Source organism: Panthera leo, chromosome B4, assembly GCF_018350215.1.
Source record: "Panthera leo isolate Ple1 chromosome B4, P.leo_Ple1_pat1.1, whole genome shotgun sequence".
Taxonomy (NCBI): Eukaryota; Metazoa; Chordata; class Mammalia; order Carnivora; family Felidae; genus Panthera; species Panthera leo.
In genome coordinates this window covers 55,489,203-55,510,483 of record NC_056685.1, presented here as the reverse complement: position 1 = coordinate 55,510,483, position 21,281 = coordinate 55,489,203, and the positions used below count along the sequence as shown (strand labels likewise).

General features: G+C 35.6%; 1 protein-coding gene across 23 annotated transcripts in view; it reads left to right on the top strand.

Annotated features, from left to right (window-relative positions):
- Positions 1–21,281, top strand: part of ST8SIA1 (ST8 alpha-N-acetyl-neuraminide alpha-2,8-sialyltransferase 1) — a 150,945-nt gene that overhangs the window by 115,747 nt on the left and 13,917 nt on the right. Inside the window, exon 8 of one of the 23 annotated variants that reach the window (XR_006204725.1) lies at positions 12,407–12,491. The exons of the other annotated variants lie outside the window; for them this stretch is intronic. The gene's annotated coding sequence lies outside the window, so the exon portion shown is untranslated. The remainder of the gene's footprint in view (positions 1–12,406; positions 12,492–21,281) is intronic. 23 annotated transcript variants of the gene reach the window in all.

The window sequence follows — 21,281 nt, the reverse complement described above, 5'->3', positions numbered from 1 at the left end:
AATGAGCTGAAAGTGGCGATGAAGAGGGAGATGACTGGAAGCAGGCAGAATTGCAAAGAAAACACTCAATGTCACACTGGACGCAGCAAAGAGCAGAATTAGAGTGCAGAAAGTGAAGTTTGCAATATTTCAACTTGAAGAATGTAGAGGGAAAAAAACCCAAAAATGGATATAGCAAGACATAAGATTGAGAAAAAGAAAGGAGATCCAACCTATGGGTTACAGGTTTTCCTAAGAAAAATCAGGAAGGAAAAATTAAGCACTCATCAGACCCAATTTAAAAGAATATTAAAAAACTTAAAAAAATTTTTGAAACAGGATCTGAAACAGGTCCATAGATTAAAATCACCTGTCACATTCCAGGTCAGATTAATGGGAAAAAGACCCCCACTAGACATATTCTAACAACATTTTTACATTTAAAGTATAACAAGAAAAATTCTACAGGTATTCTGTTAGAAAAACATGGTTTCCTTATAAAGGAGTAAGAATCAAAGTGGCTTCAGACTTTTCACATCATTAAATTTCAAAAGAAATGTCACAGTAGCTATAAAGATTTGAGGAGCCAAATTCTCTATTGAGCCAAGTTGTCATTTATATACAATACAAGGGGTCACAAAATACATTTCTCAAATACCCTTCTTGAATTACTTGGATATTAAAATGCTTTAATATATTAAAGTACAGCTATACTATATAGCTAAGAGGCAACTATTCAAGAATAAGAAATTTGCAGTATAAGATACTAATAGTAATATTTAGAAGTGATTAAAAATGCAGAAACTGAAACAGTGATGTGCTGGTAAATGTTTTAAAACCAGCTCTAGGGGTGGAGAGGAAAGACCTGATTTGTAGTTTGATGACATCTATGGAGTGAGTACTGCCATCAGGGCTGACTTCAGACTACCAACGTGATGTCAGCGTGGAGGTGGGAAGAAATGTGCACAATGGACTTTCACGTGCCTTTAGGAGCCGGCTTCAGTTGGACCAGTTTCACAATTTTGGGAAAAACACTTTTAAATTTCATCTCAGACCATATACCAAAATCAATTATAAACTCATTGTATTAGCTTCTTGGGGCTGCTACAACATATTCCTGGGTGGTTTCAATCAACAGAGATTTGCTGTTTTAGAGCTCTGGAGGTTCAGCCTGGAATCAAGGTATTGGTAAGGGCATGCTCTTTCTGTGTCTGTAGGGAAATGTCCTTCCTTGCCTCTTCCTAGCATCTGGTGGTAGCCAGCCATCCTTGGTATTTCTTGGTTTGTAGACTCATTACTCCAACCTCTGACCCCATTGCTTTTTATTTTATTATGTAAATCCAAGTTAGTTAACATATAGTGTAATTATGATTTCAGGAATGGGATTTAGTGATTCATCACTTACATATTATCCCAACAAGTGTCTCCTTAATGCCCCTCACCCATTTAGCCCATCCCTCCACCCAACACCCACCCCATCAGCAGCTCTCTTTTCTCTTTAAGAGTCTCTTATGGTTTGTCTCCCTCTCTGTTTATATCTTATTTTTGCTTCCCTTCTCCTATGTTCATGTGTTTCGTTTCTTAAATTCCACATATGAGTGAAATCATATATTTGTCTTTCTCTGACTGACTTATTTTGCTCAGCATAACACACTCTATTCCATCCATGTTGTTGCAAATTCTGCCTCCATTGTTACATGGTGTTCTGTCTCTCTGTGTCTGTATGTGCCTGTTTTCTCTTGTTATGAGGATACCAATCAGTGGATTAGGCCACATCCTAATATGCTATGACCTAATTTCAGTCTAACTAATTGCATCACAAAAACCCTGTTTCCAAAGAAGGTCACATTCTAAAGTTGTGAGTGGATATGCATTTGGGAGTGTGGGGGTGGGGGTGGGGTTACACACTATTCAACCCAGTATAAGGATTAACACAAAATGTAAGAAACAAACCACACAAAAAATAGCATTGATTGAATACTTATTTTTTTTTATGAGGATGCACTACTTTCTCCTGGAAGAAATCATAGGAAGATGTTTCATACATTTGAGTCCAGAAATTTTTAATTTCTTCTTGTCAAAAACATGAACAAAAGTGAAAATCTAACAGTTATTTGGGAAAAACTCATCAGATATAAAACTAAAAGGGTAAATGTCTTTCATATATAAAGATAGTATATAAATAGATATAAAATTACAGTCTCAGGAGATAATTGGATATAAAGGTGGAAAAGTCACAAAGGAAAAATACAGATGGCTCCTGAAATTAGTAAGTGTTCAACCATATTAATAACTAAATACATTTACATTAAAACAGCAGCACACTATCTATTTTTAACTATTGAAGTGGCAAAAATAAAGAGAAAAGATAATAATGATGGTGTATAGTCTCACGGGGGAATAATGGGAGAATGAATTAGTGCAACCTTTCTTCTAGAAAAAGAAAAGAATTGACATGTATCAAGAACCTTAATAATGTTCCTGCCTTTTGAATTAGTAATAACATCTCTAAAAGTCAGTCTGAAAGTAATAATCTTCAAATGTATAAAGCATAATGAAGTAGAAGTCAAAGAAAGTATCAAAGAATTCAGTATCATCTTGAACAATTACAAGTGCTCTATTGTTGAGGATTTATTGCAGAGAATGTAATCCATTCTAGCTGGTTTAGGCATTAAGGGATTTATTTGAATAGATTTTGAGTTGTCAGGGAGGGTGATGAAACATGAGGCAATGGAGAACAACTCCAAAGCCCCCTGCAACAGAACTGGCTGCAGTGGAGAGAGTGCAGAATCAGGAAGCCCCCGTCACCCTGGGAAGCCCCCACTCCAGCGGCTGGCCCCAGACTTCTGCTACTTTAGTCAGAATCTGACTTCACAAATGGACCCCATCTCTGTCTTCACTTAACTCCGTTCAGAATTCAAGACACATAGGTATCTCATTGGCCGAACCTACATCAAAGCTGGAACCCTAGCTGTAAAGAAGTCTGGGAAATGCAGTTTTAGCTTTCCAGCTTCTGAATAGAGGAAGATACAGAAGGGGGGTGGGATGGATATTGTGTGGTCCAGTCCATATATTTGCCGCACTCTAAACCCTCAAGATAAAGGAAGTGCATTCAATGGCTTTAGATGACTTTGGAAATACTCTGCTTAATTTTTTTATTAAAAACCTCCAGGAAATAGAAACATATATAATGTATGATCTTAATTATGTGAAAAGTATTTGGAGACAGAACACTGGAGAAATATGCCAATGTGTTAACATGTGCATGAGACTATGGGAGATTTTCTTTTACTTAAGTGTACCTTTTACTTTTTCTACAGTGATCATAAAATAATTTTATAATCCTCATCCTCCATTGAAACAAGCAGACAAATGTTTGTTAACTAAATGCAGGAGTTAGTGACACAAATGGACAAAAAATAAATATCCATTGTTGTTTGTGGTTTGAATGTTTATAAAGAAATCCAGAAAAAGCTTGTTAATTTCCCTTTAAACTTGGCTTTTTTACAGCAGTCATGAGTTGTGGCTGCTTATAGAATAGTACAGATAACACAGTTTAGCCATTTAGATATAAATTTAGGTGTGTATATATTTGTCTTATGTAATAAATAAGTAAATAAATATTTATACATAATATTTAAATATTTATGTTCAAGTACATAACTTTTGGTGATGAATCACTAAGTTCTAGTCCTGAAATCATTATTATACTATATGTTATCTAACTTGGATTTAAATAAATTAAAAAAAAACCCTGTAGTATATAACTTTTGTATTTGGTTCATTAGAGAAACAGGACAATAGGAGATACAGACCTATCTATCTAAATTTTTATATAAAGAGGTTTACTATAAGGAATTGGCTCGTGCAATTATGGAAAGTGGGAAGTCCCAGCATCTTTTGTCTGCAAGCTGGAGGAGACCCAGGAAGGCTGGTACTGTAGTTCCAGTCCGTGTCTGAAGGGCTAAGAACCAGGAAAACTCATGGTATAAGGTCAAATCCAAATTCAAAGGCCTGAGAACTGATGGTGTAAATCCTGGTCTGAAAGTGAAGACTGATATCTCTTCTTAAGCAGTCAGGCAGAGCCAAAATTCTCCCTTCTTCTGAATTTTTGTTCTACTCAGACCCTCAAGGGTGGGTAATACCAACCCACTTTGGAACTGTCTATCTGCTTTATTTAGTCTATCATTTCAGATGCTAATCTCATCTGGAAACACCCTCACAGATACACCCAGAAGTAATATTTAAACAAATATCCAGGCATCCTGTGACCCAGTCAAGTGGACCCATACAATGAACCATCACAAATGTATAGAACCTTTTTTCATATTAATATATAAACTAATTTATCAATAATAAATACATAATTAAGTACAATAATTGCTTGCAAAAAATATTAGGCTGAGATATACAATGTGTATGGCCTTTTCCTAGTTAACTAGCAGTAGTATTATTTTTCTTTCAAAAGTGCTGCCTTTAATTAAAATTCCATTGGTATTTTGAATGGATAATTTTTACTATTTATCAACTGTAACAAAAATCATAAGTTCTTCAGTGTCTTTTCTTTCTCTTCCTTTGAATATTAGAGGTTTTGTTTTTGGAAAATTAAAGCTTTTCTAATGTAAATCAGTTCCTGGAATAAAACTATCCAAGTAGAACAAAAAGGGTTTGGTTTTTTTTGTACAATTCTCCTTTGTACAGAGGAAGCCTCTGTTACTAAACATCTATCTCTATCCTGCTTTCCAGCTCAGCATATGCCGTAGAGTAAGACTTACCTCAGAGATTCTGACTTAACTGCCTTACCTCATTACAGGAGACCTCTTTCAGGGAGATGCTAAAAGGTATAGACTAACATATGAAAATAAAATGAACCCAATAACAGATATAAATTAAACTAACTTTTTCCTCCAAATTCATTCTTAATATAAATGTATTTGGTCTCTTATTCTCACACATTGAGATTATAGGGCAGACTGTTAATGATTACAATTATGCGATGTTCTGTTTTTTTTTTTAACTTTCTCATTTTTTGAACAGTGGGTGAAGAATGGTGGTATTAGCCATATTTTAGAGAGATAGAAGAATTATTGGTAAAACTTGTTACTCAAAATTCTTGATTAGCACAGGCAGTGACAAAAGACAAAAATGGAAGAAACTGCTATTTGCCCTGCATCTAATATAGGTGTAAATAGGGAAAATGGTTTACTTTAAAGCTGTCGTAATTCACTAACACGTGAATCACAACATGAAATGAAAATAGATGTTCTCTTTGCAACAACTTGTAATATAATTAACTCTTAGGCTCTGTTTTTACCTCGCCACAGAATCAACTGTTTTTGCAGCTTACTGAGGTTTTGTTTGAGGCTGTTTGCAGTTCATGATTTGAAAGAATTGGAGGTGAGATGAAATGAGTGTATAATTAGTTCTTGAAGTTGAAGAGAAAGTGTGAGACATACCTTCTTACCTCCTCTTCTTTGTTATTTTATTCATCTTGCTATTTCTCTCCATCTTTGTTCAACATGGCAGATAAATAATGGGATCAGTACTAGGGAAGGAAGTGATTTTTGTTCTTTTCTCTCTCTGTATCTCAAACTCTATGTCACACAAGCTTTTGATTGCCTGATGTTGTCTTTCCATTTTTTTTGGCAATATTTTTTTTATTCCCCTCCTCTTCTTCTTGCCTTTCCTGCCCCCCCCCATTCTTCTGTCCTCTGTGTCTTTTTCCTTTATTCCATTTGCCCTCATTCTTTTTCTTCTTTTTTCTAAGTGATGGTATAAAGTGACCATATTAATAGCATGGATTAGCAGTGTGTGTGTCTGAAAGGACTGTGTACTTCTCCAGGAAGACTGGCATCTTGAGTAAAATCCAGTTTGATGCTGAGAGGTAAATTAAAAAGGGCTGAAGATAGTTGTGCCCAGGGGCGGGCTTGAGATAATATCTCCTCTCCAGTTCTCCATAGCCTGCATGTGATATTTTGGGAATCATGCCATTTCCATATTTCCAGTAGGATGATACAAAAACACTAGAAGTACTAAGAGAAGAAGCCCAAGGTTGCAAAAAGGCAACTATGGATTATTAGGACACCAGAAAGAACCACAGACTTGAGTAGTGGACACCAGCTTGGTGTCCAAAAGAACCAAAAGTACCAGCCACACCTCACAAACATCAGTTCTATACCCCAAGGACCAGATAAAGATCACACCTTAGAGACAGCTGAAGGATCCACCATTTCTGAGGATCCAGAAGGGGGAGCAGCAGGGAGAGAACTTCTGGGAGGGGAAAACCAGTTCTGAAGGAATTTTGCATTTTATTTTATTATTTTTTAAAAAAATGTTTGTTTATTTATTTTGAGATAGAGAGCACAAGTGGAGGAGAGGTAGAGAAAGAGGGAGAGAGAGAATCCCAAGCAATCCCACAACCCATGAGATGATGATCTGAGCTGAAATTGAAAATCAGACACCTTACCAACTGAGCCACCCAGGGGCCCTGGAATTTTGCATTTTAAATGGATAGAGTATTTACCCAAAGACTGTTTTACTTCCAAAGACACTGAGTTACTTTTAATTGATAAATCTAAGGTAATTGATAAATCTTACTAAGCCATTAGTAAGAATGGGAGCCTCAGAACAAAGTGAAGGCAAGGCAGGGGGTGGGAGGAGCTAGACTTTCCTGAATTGTGTGCAGACTTCAATTCTGATGTTAGAGGTGTATGTTAAAGATGGAAATAATTGTGTTAATAGAGGTCAATTCTGAATGGTGAAATGGTTGTGTGATTATTGTTTCATTTGTTCTTCCCTATCTCTATCATTTGACATACATTTATTGAACATTTCCTATGTGTCAAACACATAGTGCTCATCTTTGTGTTCATCTGTATTTCCTAATTTATGTACAATTATACAATTACTATGATTTGATTTTGTAAAGAGGAAAAAATAAAATTAAACATTATTTTAAAATAAGGTCTATCTGATTCTCCTATTGTGGCATTTGAATGATACATGTCCGACTATGTGAATTGTAAACCAGGTGTTGGAATTGACTTCTGTTTCTAAATATATGTTTCAAGATTGGTTAACTATAAAATCCAAGCTTTTCAGGAATCATTTTGTAGAGCTTATACAGAGCTTAATTCCCATGTAAACCTTTCATTCACAATTTTATTTTATTTTATTTTATTTTATTTTTTTTTTTCCAACGTTTTTTATTTATTTTTGGGACAGAGAGAGACAGAGCATGAACGGGGGAGGGGCAGAGAGAGAGGGAGACACAGAATCGGAAACAGGCTCCAGGCTCCGAGCCATCAGCCCAGAGCCTGACGCGGGGCTCGAACTCACGGACCGCGAGATCGTGACCTGGCTGAAGTCGGACGCTTAACCGACTGCGCCACCCAGGCGCCCCTCATTCACAATTTTAGACCTACCATGTTGTGAATATATACAAACCTGCATTCTGTTTGGATCTTCAGAAGTAGAACAAGTTTGCCAGTAGCATCATACCCTAGGATACCGAATGATCATTCCCAAAATGGATTAGAAGGGTTCATGTGGAAGTCAAATCTGGTAGTTGATTCTGTTTTTGAAAAAATAATCTCTGTCTATAGGAGAGATATTTACCATGCCAAAAACAATGTATCCATGCAGATGGATCACAGACACCCTGACATGGCTGTGACAGCCTGCAAAAGTAGACTTTGCCATTTAGAAGTGGCACATAGTATGAGATATTTCCCTTTGCTTTCCCACAGCTATCAAATACATTCTCTAGTAGCTCTTGCTATTTGTAAACGATTGGTTAATGATGATTCCATTTTTAAAATTTCTCATTAAGAAGCTCCCCAGATTAGTTGCATCTTTTGGCTTGAAATAGCAAGCATTCAATTTGCCAAATCATCCAGCTAAAGGTTGGGTGGGTGAAACATTGTCTTCTTTTATTTCTTCAGATTTAGTCACGGGCTGTACAGTGATATCAAATGTCCTTGCCCTCAGTGCTGTGCTGACTCTTATGTGTAGCTGACCACCTCCTCACTCCTATAGATACTGAGGGGAGAAGGATCCCTGCCTTCACACTCTTCCTGCATTTCCATTTTGAGATGAGTTTATGTCACAAAAAAGTAATTCAGCTTATTTTCTAATATTTGAATTGAGAAATAATCAAGGAAATAGACTAACTCTAGAAATACAATAAAATGAATATGCTATGTGATTTAGATTTATGACAAAGATTTTATTGGCAAAAATTTTTAATTAAATATGAATTGAATAATGGAATCTGTCATTAATTAAATGCGATAACTAAAACAAATGTGAAATATATTTAAAATGTTCATGCAAATGCAAATGGTTCCATTAATTACTTTAACAATTACGTTATGGAGGACAAATTCTTTATGGTAAAATAGAGATGATGCATTTTATACTATTTTGGAGAGATCTCATTCTCTTATATTTAGCTTTTTTCTTTTTGACTGTGGAAAAGAGAGATTCTTTGATATTTTTTCTACTCTAAATAAATCTCTGATAAACTATGTGAAATTGACCATTTTCACTGACCCCACATTTATTCTTTCTTTGTTATTTCTAAGTGTTCAGTGACAGTTTGGAATATCAGTAATATATTTAGATTTTTCCACAAAAGAATGAAAAATGACAAGTGAACATATGATTACATGCACCTCAGTATTCCAAAAATGTCTGTGCACACACATACTAGCCATATCCTGCCTAGGAAGTGGCTAACTTGCTTGCTTGGAGCTGGTGTTTATTTTTCTAGAGTTTTTTTAAAGCATTGTTTTCTCATCACTTGTCCTTGCAAAGAGAAGAGGAATAATGATGATGATTATGTGATGGTGATGTTAGTGATGATGATGGTGATAGTGATGGTGATGATGATCATGATGAAAGCTAAAAATTAAAAGAATTTTTGTGTGCCAGGCACTATTCTAAGTGCATCACACATAAGAACTCACATAGTCCTCACAGTGACCCTGTAACTAGGTGTTCTTATTATCTCTATATTTTCAGATGAGAAAATTGAGTCATAAAAAGATGGAGTATCTTGCTTAAGATTGCACAGTTTTCCTGTGGAAGAGACTGAATATTCTTTTCAAAGTACCTTCTCTATAATTGGAAGGTTACATATGAGACCATCATCTATATTAGAAATTTTTTTAAAGATACAATTATGTAAAAACCAATGGGCTTCTAAAATCATTCTATTTTTTTTAAATATAAGATTATTGCTTTGTGCCAACATTGTCATATTTTTTTTACTTAAATGGTGATATTCCACCAATTAGAATATAACTCACGTAATTTCATATGTCTCAAAATGAATCAATAGCTGCTTTTAAAGTTCAGTGTGGCTTTTATTTTATACTAATATTTACAGAAATAAATATAATTGCTATTATAAGAAGAACTACAAAGGATGAAATCATAAAAGAACACTTATGGTCAGAAAAACAACAAGCACAATTTTATTTGTTCTAGAAAAAAATGAGATTTTTCTAAATGATTCCTGAGATTAAAAATGATTATATGATTCTAGGAGGGTTGATGTTTGTCAGAAATACCATATTCTGTTTACAAGAAGATGAACTAGTGTCTAATGAGAGATGTGTATTTAAGAATGCTATTCAGTTTCTAATTATCCATTTTCTGGTTTAAGGCAAGGGAATAATTTGCATAAAAACCAGTGAAAGAAAATGTTGACGGATATGAATGCAATCAAAAGTATCTTTTATATTATCTTTGTATTCTTGACGGAGAGAATTTTGTGCTTTTTTCTATTGCATATTTTGGAATGAATTAAATGCATTTTGTGACAAAGATGCAAAAATGCTTAGAAATTCATTCATTCCTGTATGTATTTATTCATTACACAATGAATGCCTACACTATGTCAGGCATAATATTAGGGAACACAAAGATAAAGAACATTAGCCTTTTCTGAAGGAATTCAGTAAAGGAGCCAAGATAATTAAAGAGATGATTTCATAACAAGGTGATAAGTACCTTGATAAAAATGAAATGCTAAAGCAATACAAGTTAGGTACCTAACCCAGGCGTGGTGCCATGGAAAACTTTCTGAAACAGATGCCATGAGCTGAGTCCTGAAAGATTACTGACTTAGCGGGCAAAGGTGGTGTTCACACCAGACAGAAAAAGTAGCATGTGCAATGGCTTAGAGGCATGAGTGGGCATGACCTGTTTGAGGAACATCAAGTAATTAGGTGTGGCAAGGGTAGAGAGTACTGATGAGCAATCAAAAAGAGAGGCTGGGGTTGTAGGCAGGATTATGTCACGAAAGGTTTTGAGTATCCAGATTGCTCAGACAAGCTGAGGACAAGCCATAGAAAAACTGCCTTTTAATGGGTAGTGATGCAATCAAATTGGGACTTGAAACAATTACGTGGGAGCCTTGAGAAGTATGTTTTGGAAACTGAGAGATTAGTTTGGATGCTGTTGTTATGACACACAGGAACGTTGATGATCTGAAATAAAACCATGGCACTGAAGATATGTATTAGTTAGGGTGGGCTAACTGCTGTAACAAAATATCCCAAACCATCATGGCTAAATACAATGAAGTATTCTCATTCACATACAGTGAGGGTGTATGGGGAAGGGAAAGAGTTTTGCTTCATGCTGTTATTTACAAACTCAGACTTCTTCCATCTTGTGGTTCCACCATTTTTCTAGGACTGTAGAATCCTTGACTGTACCCTCTTTATTTTGTGTTGCTGACAGAGGAAGGACTAGAGCAAATATTGAGTATCAGGGGGAAATTGTAGGGTCCAGTCTGGAAGTGTCCTACAGTGACTGTCCAGAACTTAGTCACATGGCTCTACCTAACCACAAGGGGATCTGGGAAGTAGTCCTTGTGCATGCCTTGGAAGAAAACTAACTGGGTTTGGTGAGCACATGCCAATATTTAACTGTTTAAGCCTGTAGAATTGCCATTTCGTGTGGTTCAGTCTGTACGTAATAGGACTGAGAAATGGGAAAGTAGAATCAAGATGTTATAACAGGGAAACTTAGTAATGAACTGGGTGTACAAACTTCAGGAAAGGGAAGACTCATAGCTGGGTTGAATCATTGGTGGATGGTTGTTCTATTTGTTCAGACTATGGTTGTTACAAAAGATACTGGAGGGAAGAGGATGAGTTTAAGATACTTCCCACTGTTCTCCCCAGCACCTGCTCTCTTATTTTTGTAAGACTTATGCTAAAATATAACTCTGAATAGCAGTATCCCCCACCCTCTTGTTTCCTATCACTCTATTTGATTTTCTTCATGGCATTCCCCACATATTGTCCTTTTTTTTGTTGTTGTTTATTGGCTGTCTGTTATTACCCAAATGAAAGCTATAAGAGAACAGAGACTGTGTCTGTATTTTTCACTGCTACGTCCCACAGTGTGTAGAACAATGCCTGGCACATGATTGGTATAAAATAAATCGTTATTGAGTGTGTCATTGAATCAAAATGGAAATGGCCAGCAGTCTGTTGGTCATAATAAGTGTTAATATTTTTTGAGTGCTTACAAAGGGACAGATATTGTTCTAAATACTTTTCAAGTACCAATTCAATAATAAAACATTCCCATGAACTAGATACAACTAGTGTCTCCTCTATTTTACAGATGAGGAAACTGAGTACATACAGCTTAAGAAACTTGACCAAACTCACATTAGTAAATATTAGAGATGAGATTCAAATCTGGGTAGGTGTTAGGGCTTCAGAATTTTAACCATGATGCTATTCTGCCATGAATGTTAAATAGCTAGACTGGACATGGAAATTAGGAAGCCATTAGTATGAATTTAGATGTGAATAGAGATCAGCCTGTCCTTGAGATTTTTTAAAAAATTGACTTGGAACTCTTATTCTGTGTCTGCCAAAACATTCAATGTTCTCTATAATATTTCAGGAATTTTCATTTGCTTATATTTACATCATCATTGTTTATTCCAGTTACTGTTTCTTTGAATTGCCTTCAGCTTACTTGTCTCCTCATCTCATCTCCTGTGACTGTTCCCCTCTGTCTGCTCCACACCAAGGCAGACATAGATTAAAACTCCCTCTCCTTGATTTATCCAGAATACCATTTCTAAAGGCATTATGGATATGTAGCAAACTTTATAGAAGGTTTGAGGCAAGAGGGGAGTCACTGAAAAACATCAAGCAAAGAATATAAAAAGTGCACATCAGGCATCCCTGTTCTTAAAAATGTTTACCACCCTGTCACTGAGAATGTCCCACTTGTGTGCCATCTAAGTCTAACTTCCTAGGGTGTCACTACTCCTCATTCTTTTCTCTCCTTCTCCCTTCATCTCACCCTTCAGTTCTCCCTGCCTCCAAATTCCTGTTAACAACTTATGCAGAAGAGGTTGCTTATCACTTATTTCCTTTTCTGCTCCCAGGATGTGCTCTTAGGATTTCACCATCAACACGTCAAGCAACATCTACACCTAAACAAAGAGAATTCTTTTTCCACAAGGAACTCTGGTATTTGTTGTTAAAATGTTGTCCACCTCACTACCAGTATGAGTCCCAGTGTAGGTAATGAAAGTGAACAAATCTCGCAGAGGGTACGGGACAATTAAGAGAAAAAGAATTCAGCTACGAATGGAAAGAAAGAAGTCAGGAAGTAGCTATAAAAAGGAGTACTTTTAAGGAAATTTTTGTCTGTTGCTAGTTTTTTATTTCTGGTTAGGGAGACTTGGGCAAGTGCCCATGTTGGGGAAAGGGCCAAGGAGAGGGAATGGATGAAGGTACAGGGAATAAAAAAGGATAAAGTGATCTCTGAAGGTGCGAAAGGGTGAATCCCAGATCACAGGTAAATGAATTTATACAAGACAGGAGAAGTCTGTCTTCCCATCAGAGAAAAGCTACACAGTACAATTGAAAGAGTGTTGAATAGAGACTCAGATTGAGCTGAGCTGGAATCCAGAATCTACATTCTGCATTGGAGCTATGAAACTTTGCTAGAGTACTTAACTACTCTTACCCTAAATTTCCTCAACAGCAGAAAAGGGATAATACCCTCTTCACAGAGTGACCACAAAGCTTAAATAAGATAACGTGCTAAGCAAGAATCTTATAATAGAATTTATTGATTATTTCTGTAATTTGATTATAGGACTTCTGATTCTTATCCCATACTATTGCTAATGTCATAAATAAACAAGAGGCCATGTATTTTTTGGTCTGCCTCAAAGGGATTTGTGATTCCATGGTCTCATCCTCATTTGGAATTTTGAAAAATTTTTGAGAGTTGACATCAAACTTGTTGCCAACAGGCCAAACCTGGTGGCCATAACTGTTTTACCTGGCTGTTACTTTTTTTTTTTCCTTTTTAATTGAAAATCCTTTAGATAAGACATCTGTATTCCATTTTCAGATCCACATTTTTATATCTCATACCTGGCCCCTTCACATATTTCCCCAGTCTGTTTGGCCCCTACACACAATTGAGTTTTCAACCCATGATCTAGATTGATTTCTACTAAAATAGCTCATGCCACAGAATACTTCCACATTACTAAATGTTCCAGGTCACATTTTCTGTCTTTACCTCACTTGGTGTCTTCTTGTCTTTGATCACTGTTGATAAACTTCTATAATGTTTTTCTCCTTCTGTTATTGAAGATTCTTCTGGTTTCCTCTCACCTCTCTGCCAGCCTACCCTTTGCTACATCCTTTGCCTACCATTTAGATGATATAATTTATCAGTGTTTTGCATGTTGTTGCATTGCTTTTCTGGGTGATCTCATGGTTCAACATGTCCAATATTGGGTAATAATAGGTAATAATTACCTTTAAAGCTACCTTCTCCTATGTGTTACATATCATCATGAAAGGAGCTACCAGAAGTCCAACCCACCCAACCCCCAAAACTAAAACCACTCTCACACCTAGTTGGGATACATATTTAACAACTGGTACAGAAGAATTCACACCAAATCAGAATGGACACTGCCTTATATATCTCACCATTGCTTTCCAGCCAAAGATCAGCCCTGCTTGTCCCAGTCCCCAAAGCCAACATTTCCTTCCTTCCCTAAAGCTGAGTGGTAAGACCCTCCCTCACCATTTCCCCCATGGACTAATTACACTCCCTTTTCCCATATGGGTAAAATCTCAACCTTGATCAACTGTAGGTCATTCTTTTATCCTGTCCTGTGCCTCATCTCTAGCCATTCCTAAGGCTATAAAGCTTCACCAGAAGCTTGTTTACATTTCCCTGAAAACCATCTTTCTCACCTCTGTGCCTTTGCATACACCACCACGTCAGACAAAAATACTCTATCTTCCTCAACTTTGTTTGCATAGCTAACTTCCACTCATTCTTCAAAATTCAGTTCAGTTATATCCATCTCTGAAAGGCCTATCCTAAATTGCTCTCTTCTTAGCAACATCCCCAGTCTAGGTTGGGAACCCTAACTCTGCAAATATTTTAAAAGTTTGCATTCCTAGGGCATAGTTTAGTATGTACTATGAGAGAATGGAATAGCTGGGTATGATGCATTGTTTGCAATGTGGTAAAATATTTTCCTGTAGAAGAGCCACCCCCATAGGATGAGAAGGTACACAGGAGAAAAGTATTGTGGATCAACACAAAATTAACATTCATTGACAAAGGAAAAGGAAGCAACAGCTGGGTAAACAAACAGCTGCACAAAGAGAGAGAAAAATGACAGTGAATAACCATGAACATGGCAAATGGTCCAAAATATTAGAAAAGCAAGTAAATAATATGAGGAAATGAGTTAACTTACTGGAAAATTGCTGAAACATTTCAACAGGAAGTAAATAATAAGGAAAGTGCTCAAATAAAATTATTATAGAGAGAAAAATTGGAACAAATATTCTGTGTAAAAGAAGTGGACTTTTAATGAAAGAAGCTTAAGTGAAATTAATCTGAACATTTGTGACTTTTTCTACAAATGTATTTTGTACTGCACAGGGCACATGATAATAATATTAAAAACTTAATGAATAAAATTACCACACTCCTAACTTTTTGTTGTGTTGAAAAGAGTGAACTAGCAATTCATGATTGTTTTACTTTGCATTTATGTGATCACTAAGGAGACTGACCTTTTCAAAGAAAATGTTTAATAACACAAGTAACACATAAATATTTCGCCTTCTAAAGAATGAAAGCATTCCAGACAAAGCTAAAGTTTCCCTTGACCCTCTACCTGCACCCCCACAGCCACTACCTTCCCTAGAGATAACCACTGTTTCCGGCTTAATGTGTATCTGTCCAACATTTTCCCATGCCCTTACACACATAGATTGAAGCATAGAAAATATATATCTTTATCTTGTGTGATAATCCACGATACAAATTACAGTAGTAATTCTGAAACTTTTCTGTTTTTTGTATAACATTTTATTTTGGAAATATTTCTATTTCCATACAAATGAAGCTATGTCGTTAAAAGAATTCCCATATATTATAATATAGATATAACATTATTTGTGGTGGACATTTAGGTTTTTGTTAATTTCCTGCATACTTCAGCAAACATTCATGAATATTTACTTGGTGCCATATGCCAGGGACCATGCTTGGTGTTGTGGATTTAGCAATAAACAAAACCAAGTCTTCCTTGTGGGCATTCAGAAGACACAAATAATAAAAAAAGACATGCATATATAATAAAATGTCATATAGTGATAGCTAGGATGAAGAAAGGCAACAAAGGTGACATATGGGATGGTCAGGAAAGGCTTTTCTGAGGTGCAGTTATTTAAGCCAAGATTTAAGAGATTGTTTGGCAAATACCAAAGGCACCAGCTGAGAAATGAAAGTGCTGAGTCAGAAGGTATCCGTATTGAAAATGCCAAAACATTTTCTGAACTGTTTGTAATAACTCTTGCTCCCATTTGAAGCATAAAAGTACCCATTTCTCACACTCTTTCTACTATTTATTCTCATGTTCCTTAATTTTTACCAATCACATATTGTTACCAATGTGGAAAACTGTTAGTTTGCTGTAGCTTTAATTGGTGTAGTTTTAAAAATTGGCATAAATTTATAACTTAATGCTGGTGAGATTGTACACATTTTCATATGTATATTGACCCTTTGAATTTCTTCTTCTCAGACTTGACAGTTCTGTGGCATTGTCCATTTTTCTCTTGTGTTATTTGTCTATTATTAATTTTTTCAGTGTTATTATTTAACTGTGCCAGAAAAGAGAGTCAAGGGACTGGTTCTTTTTTTTTTTTTAATCTTTATTTTTGAGAGAGAGAGAGAGAGAGAGAGACAGAGAGAGAGAGGGGGAGGGGCACAGAGAGAGAGAGACACAGAATCTGAAGCAGGCTCCAGGCTCTGAGCTGTCACCACAGAGCCCGATGCAGGGCTTGAACCCACAAACCGTGAGATCATGACCTGAGCCGAAGTTGGACACCCAACCAACTGTGCCACCCAGGCACCCCAAAGGACTGGTTCTTAATAACCATCTCACTTTTGTGTGTGTGTGTGTGTGTGTGTGTGTGTGTGTGTGTGTGTTAGACATAACTGACTTTTTAAAAATTTGTTATTTATTTTTACTTTTGTCCAAATTGTTTATTTAAATTCCAGTTAGTCAGCATGCAATGTAACATCAGTTTCTGCTGTAGAATTTAGTGATTCGTCACGAACATCACCTGGTGTTCATCGCAAGTGCCCTCCTTGGTACTCATCACCCATTTAACCCATCCCCCTCTCACCTCCCATCTCACTTTCCAGCTCACTTTCTTTATCAGTACCTTCTTTACATTGGTTTTAAGACATACATATGTGTTCTCTAAATATTGATTTTCTCCCATTTATTCTCTTCTTTTAGGAACTCTTAATACACATGTTTTGAAATTTTTCATACTATCTTCTCTGTCTCTTTATATTTTCCATCCAGGTCATTATGGATAGTGTCTTTAGATTTATCTTTCAATGCATTAATTCTTTTTTTAAAAAAAATTTTTATCGTTTATTTATTTTTGAGAGACAGAGAGAGACACAGTGTGTGAGCGGGGTAGGGGCAGAGAAAGGGGGAGACAGAATCTGAAGCAGGCTCCAGGCTCTGAGCTGTCAGCACACAGCCTGATGTGGGGCTCAAACCCATAAATAGTAAGATCATGAGCTGAGCAGAAGTCGGATGCTTAACTGACTGAGCCACCCAGGTGTCCCATGTCTTTTTGATTCTATAATATCTACTGTTTAATCTTTTCATAAAATGTTTATTTTCAAAGGCTGTCTTTTTCAGTTTCAGAATTTCCACTTGGTTCTTTATTAAATCCACCTGTTCTTTTTGTGTATGTTTTGTTTCATGACTCTGGTTTATGTTGTCAATCTTTAAAAAAATTTTATTCAATTTATTTAAACTAAACACAAACAAACCAACAAACAGTGCATCCATTTCTCCCATCCCCGACCCTTCACCTCTTGTAACCACCAGTCCATTCCCTATATCTATGAGCTTGGGTTTTTTGTATTTTGTTTTTCTTAGGTTCCACATATAAGATCTCTGTTTGACTTACTTCACTTAGGGTAATGCCTTGGGGGTCTCTCCATGTTGTCTCAAATAGCAAGGTTTCATTTTTTATGACTAAATTATATATTATTACGTGTGTGCATGCGTGTGTGTGTGTGTGTGTGTCTCAATTACTTTATCCAGTTATCCATTGATATACACTTGAGGTTGTTTTCATACCTTAGCTACTATAAATAATGATGCAAAGAACATGGAGGTGCATATACCTTTTTGAATTAGTGTTTTTGTTTTCTTTGGATAAATACCCAAAGGCAAATTGCTGGGTAGTTCTATTTTTATTTTTATTTATTTTTTTTTTTTGAGGAAGCTCTATACTGTCTTCCATAGTGATTTCACCAATTTATATTTCCACCAACAGTACACAAGAATTTTATTTTCTCCACATTCTCATTAACACTTGTTATTTCTTATCTTTTTGATAATGGCCATTCTAACAGATGTGAAGTGATTTCTTATTCTCGTTTTGATTTCATTTCCCTGACAATTAATGATATTGAGTATCTTTTCATGTACCTGTTGGTCATCTGTAAGTCTCCTTTCAAAAAATGTATATTCAGATCTTCTGCACATTTTTTAATCAGAAGTTTTTTGTGCTGAGTTTATAAGTTCTTTATGTATTTTGGATATTAGCCTCATATTGGATAAATGACTTGCAGATATGCTTTCCCATTTAGTAAATTGCTTTTCATTTTGTTGATGGCTTCCTTTGTTGTGCAGAAGCTTTTTAGTTTGATGTAGTCCCACCAGTTTATTTTTGCTTTTGTTGCTTTAGCTTTAGGTGACAGATTGAAAACATCATCACCACGACCTATGTCAAGGAGCTTATTGCCTGGTTTCTTCTAGGAGTTTCATGGTTTAAATGCAAGTCTTTAATTCGTTATCTGTTATTTTTACGTATGGTGTAAGATAGTGGTCCAGTTTTATTTTTTTGCATACAGCTGTTCAATTTTCCCAACACTATTTATTGAAGCGACTGTTCTTTCACCATTATATATTCTTCCTTCTTTTGTTGTAAATTGAACATTTATGCATGGGTTTATTTTTGATATCTTTATTCTGTTTCTTTGATCTAGGTACTTATTTTCATGCTAATACTATATTGTTTTAATTACTCTGTAATATATTTTGAAATCAGAGAGTGATGCATCCAGCTTTATTCTTCTTTCTCAAGATTTCCCTGGCTTCTTGGGGTCTTTGATGCTTCTATACAAACTTTAGGATTATTTGTCCTATTCCTGTGAAAAATACCATTATTTGATTTGGTATTTGCAAAATACCAAATGGTAATTTGATATGGTAATTTGATAGGGATTGCATTGAATCTGTATGTTGTTTGGGGGTAGTATAGACATTGTAACTATTATTTCTTTTAATCCATGAGCACAGAATATCTTTCCAATTATTTGTGTCTTCTTCAGTTTCTTTCATAAATGTCTTGTAGTTTTCAATATCGGGTCTTTCACCTTTTTGGTTAAATTTATTCCTAGATACTCCCTTCGTTTTGATACAATTTTAAATAAGATTGTTTTTAACATTTTTCTAATAGTTTGTTATTAGTGTAAAGAAATGCAACAGATTTTTGTATATTGATTTTGTGTCCTGCAACTTCACTGATTTTATTTATTATTTCTAACCGTTATTTGATGGAGTCTTTAGGGTTTATGTAATATCATGTCATATGCAAATAGTGATAGTTTTTCTTCTTCCATTCCAATTAGGATGCCTTTTATTTCTTTTTCTTACCTAATTGCTCTAGCCAGGACTTCCAATACTAAATTGAATAAAGCTGGTGAGATTGGGCATCCCTGTTTTATTCCTGATGTTAGAGGAAAATCTTTCATCTTTTCACCATTGAGAATGATATTGGCTGTGGGGTTCTCATATATGGCCTTTATTATGTTGAAGTACATTCCCTCTTTACCTGCTTTTTGAGAGTTTTTATCATAAATGGATGTTGAATTGTGTTAAATATTTTTTCTGCATCTGTTGAGATGATCATGTGGTTTTTATTCTTCATTTGGTTACTGTGGTGTATCATATTGATTGATTTACAAAAGTTGAACTATTCTTGCATCTTCCACCCAGTGATATGCACTTAAGGTTCCTTTGTGTCTTTTCATGACTTGATAAGTCACTTCCTTTTTAGTGCTGAATAATATTCCATTATATGGATATAATACAGTTTATTTATCCACTCACCTTAGCAATTCATCTTGATTGCTTCCAAATTTTGACAGTTATGAAAGCTGCTGTAAGCATGCCTGTGCAGGTTTCTGTGTGGACATGAGTTTTCAGTGCCTTTGGGAAAATACGAAGGAACGTGATAACTGGATCTTATCAGAGTATGTTTAATTTTGTAAGAAACCACTAAACTGTCTTCCATAGTGGCTGTACCATTTTGCATTCCTACCAGCAGTGAATGAGAGTATCTGTTCCTCCATATCCTCACAGGCAGTGTTGTCAGGTTCTGGATTTTGGCCATTCTTCTAGATACCTAGTGGTACTTCACTGCTGTTTTAATATGCATTTCCCTAATGATACACAATGCAAAGCATCTTTTCATATGCTTACCTGTCATCTGTTGAAGTCTTTGGCCCATTTTTTAATCAAGTTGTTCGTTTTCTTATCATTGAATTTAAAGAGTTCTTTGTATAGTTTCGATAACAGTTCTTTATCAGCTGTGTCTTTTGGGCACTTGTTTCTCCCAGGATATGGTTTGTCTTCTCATTCTCGTGACACTTTCACAGAGATGTTTTTAATTTTAATGAATTCCAGCTTATGAATTATATCTTTCAGGGATTATGCCTTTGGTTTTGTATCTAAAATGTTATTGCTATAACCAAGGTCACCTAAGTTTTCTCATTTATATTATAGGAGTTTTATAGTTTTGCATTTTACATTTAAGTTTATGATCCATTTTGAGTTAATTTTTGTGAAGGCCATAAAGTTTGTGTCTAGATTCAACTTTTTACGTGTGGATAGTCACTTGTTTCAGCACCCATTTGTTGAAAACGTTATCTTTGTTATATTGTATTGCCTTCGCTCCTTTGTCAAAGATCAATTGACTATATTTATGGGGTCTGTTTCTGGGTTCTCTGTTCTGTTCCATTGATCTGTCTATTCTTTTGCCAGAACCACATTGTCTTGATTATTGTAGCTTTATAGGGAAGCTTGAAGTTGGGTAGCGTCAGTCCTCCAAGTTTGTTATTCTCCTTCAATATTTAAGAGCGCCTCGGTGGCTCAGTCAGTGAAACATCTGACTTCTGCTCAGCTCATGATCTCACAGTTCATGGATTTGAGCCCCACATTGGGCTTTGTGCTGACAGCTCAGAGCCTGGAGCCTTTTTCAGATTCTGTCTCCCCTTCTCTCTGCCCCTCCCCTGCTCATGCCCTGTCTCTCTCTGTCTCTCAAAAAAGAATAAATGTTAAAAAAATTATAATTCCCATTTTTACCAAAATTATACATGTACATAGTTTTAAAATCAATTAGTGTGGCAAAACTTAACATGGAAAGAAGGAAACTCTTGTCTCACATTTTCTCAAGTAATGTTCTAAGAGATTCATCTTCTCTAGTTGATTTTTCTCCTGTTGTGTTTTACTTTTTAAATTTTTTTCAAGCACAAGTGAGAGATATTAATTTATTGATACATATTTTAAATTTATGCTTCAAAGTACTGTAGAAAAATGTAATTACTTTAAAATTCCAAGAGAAAGTATGAAATATATGAAAGTCGACTGTCTCTTGTATCTG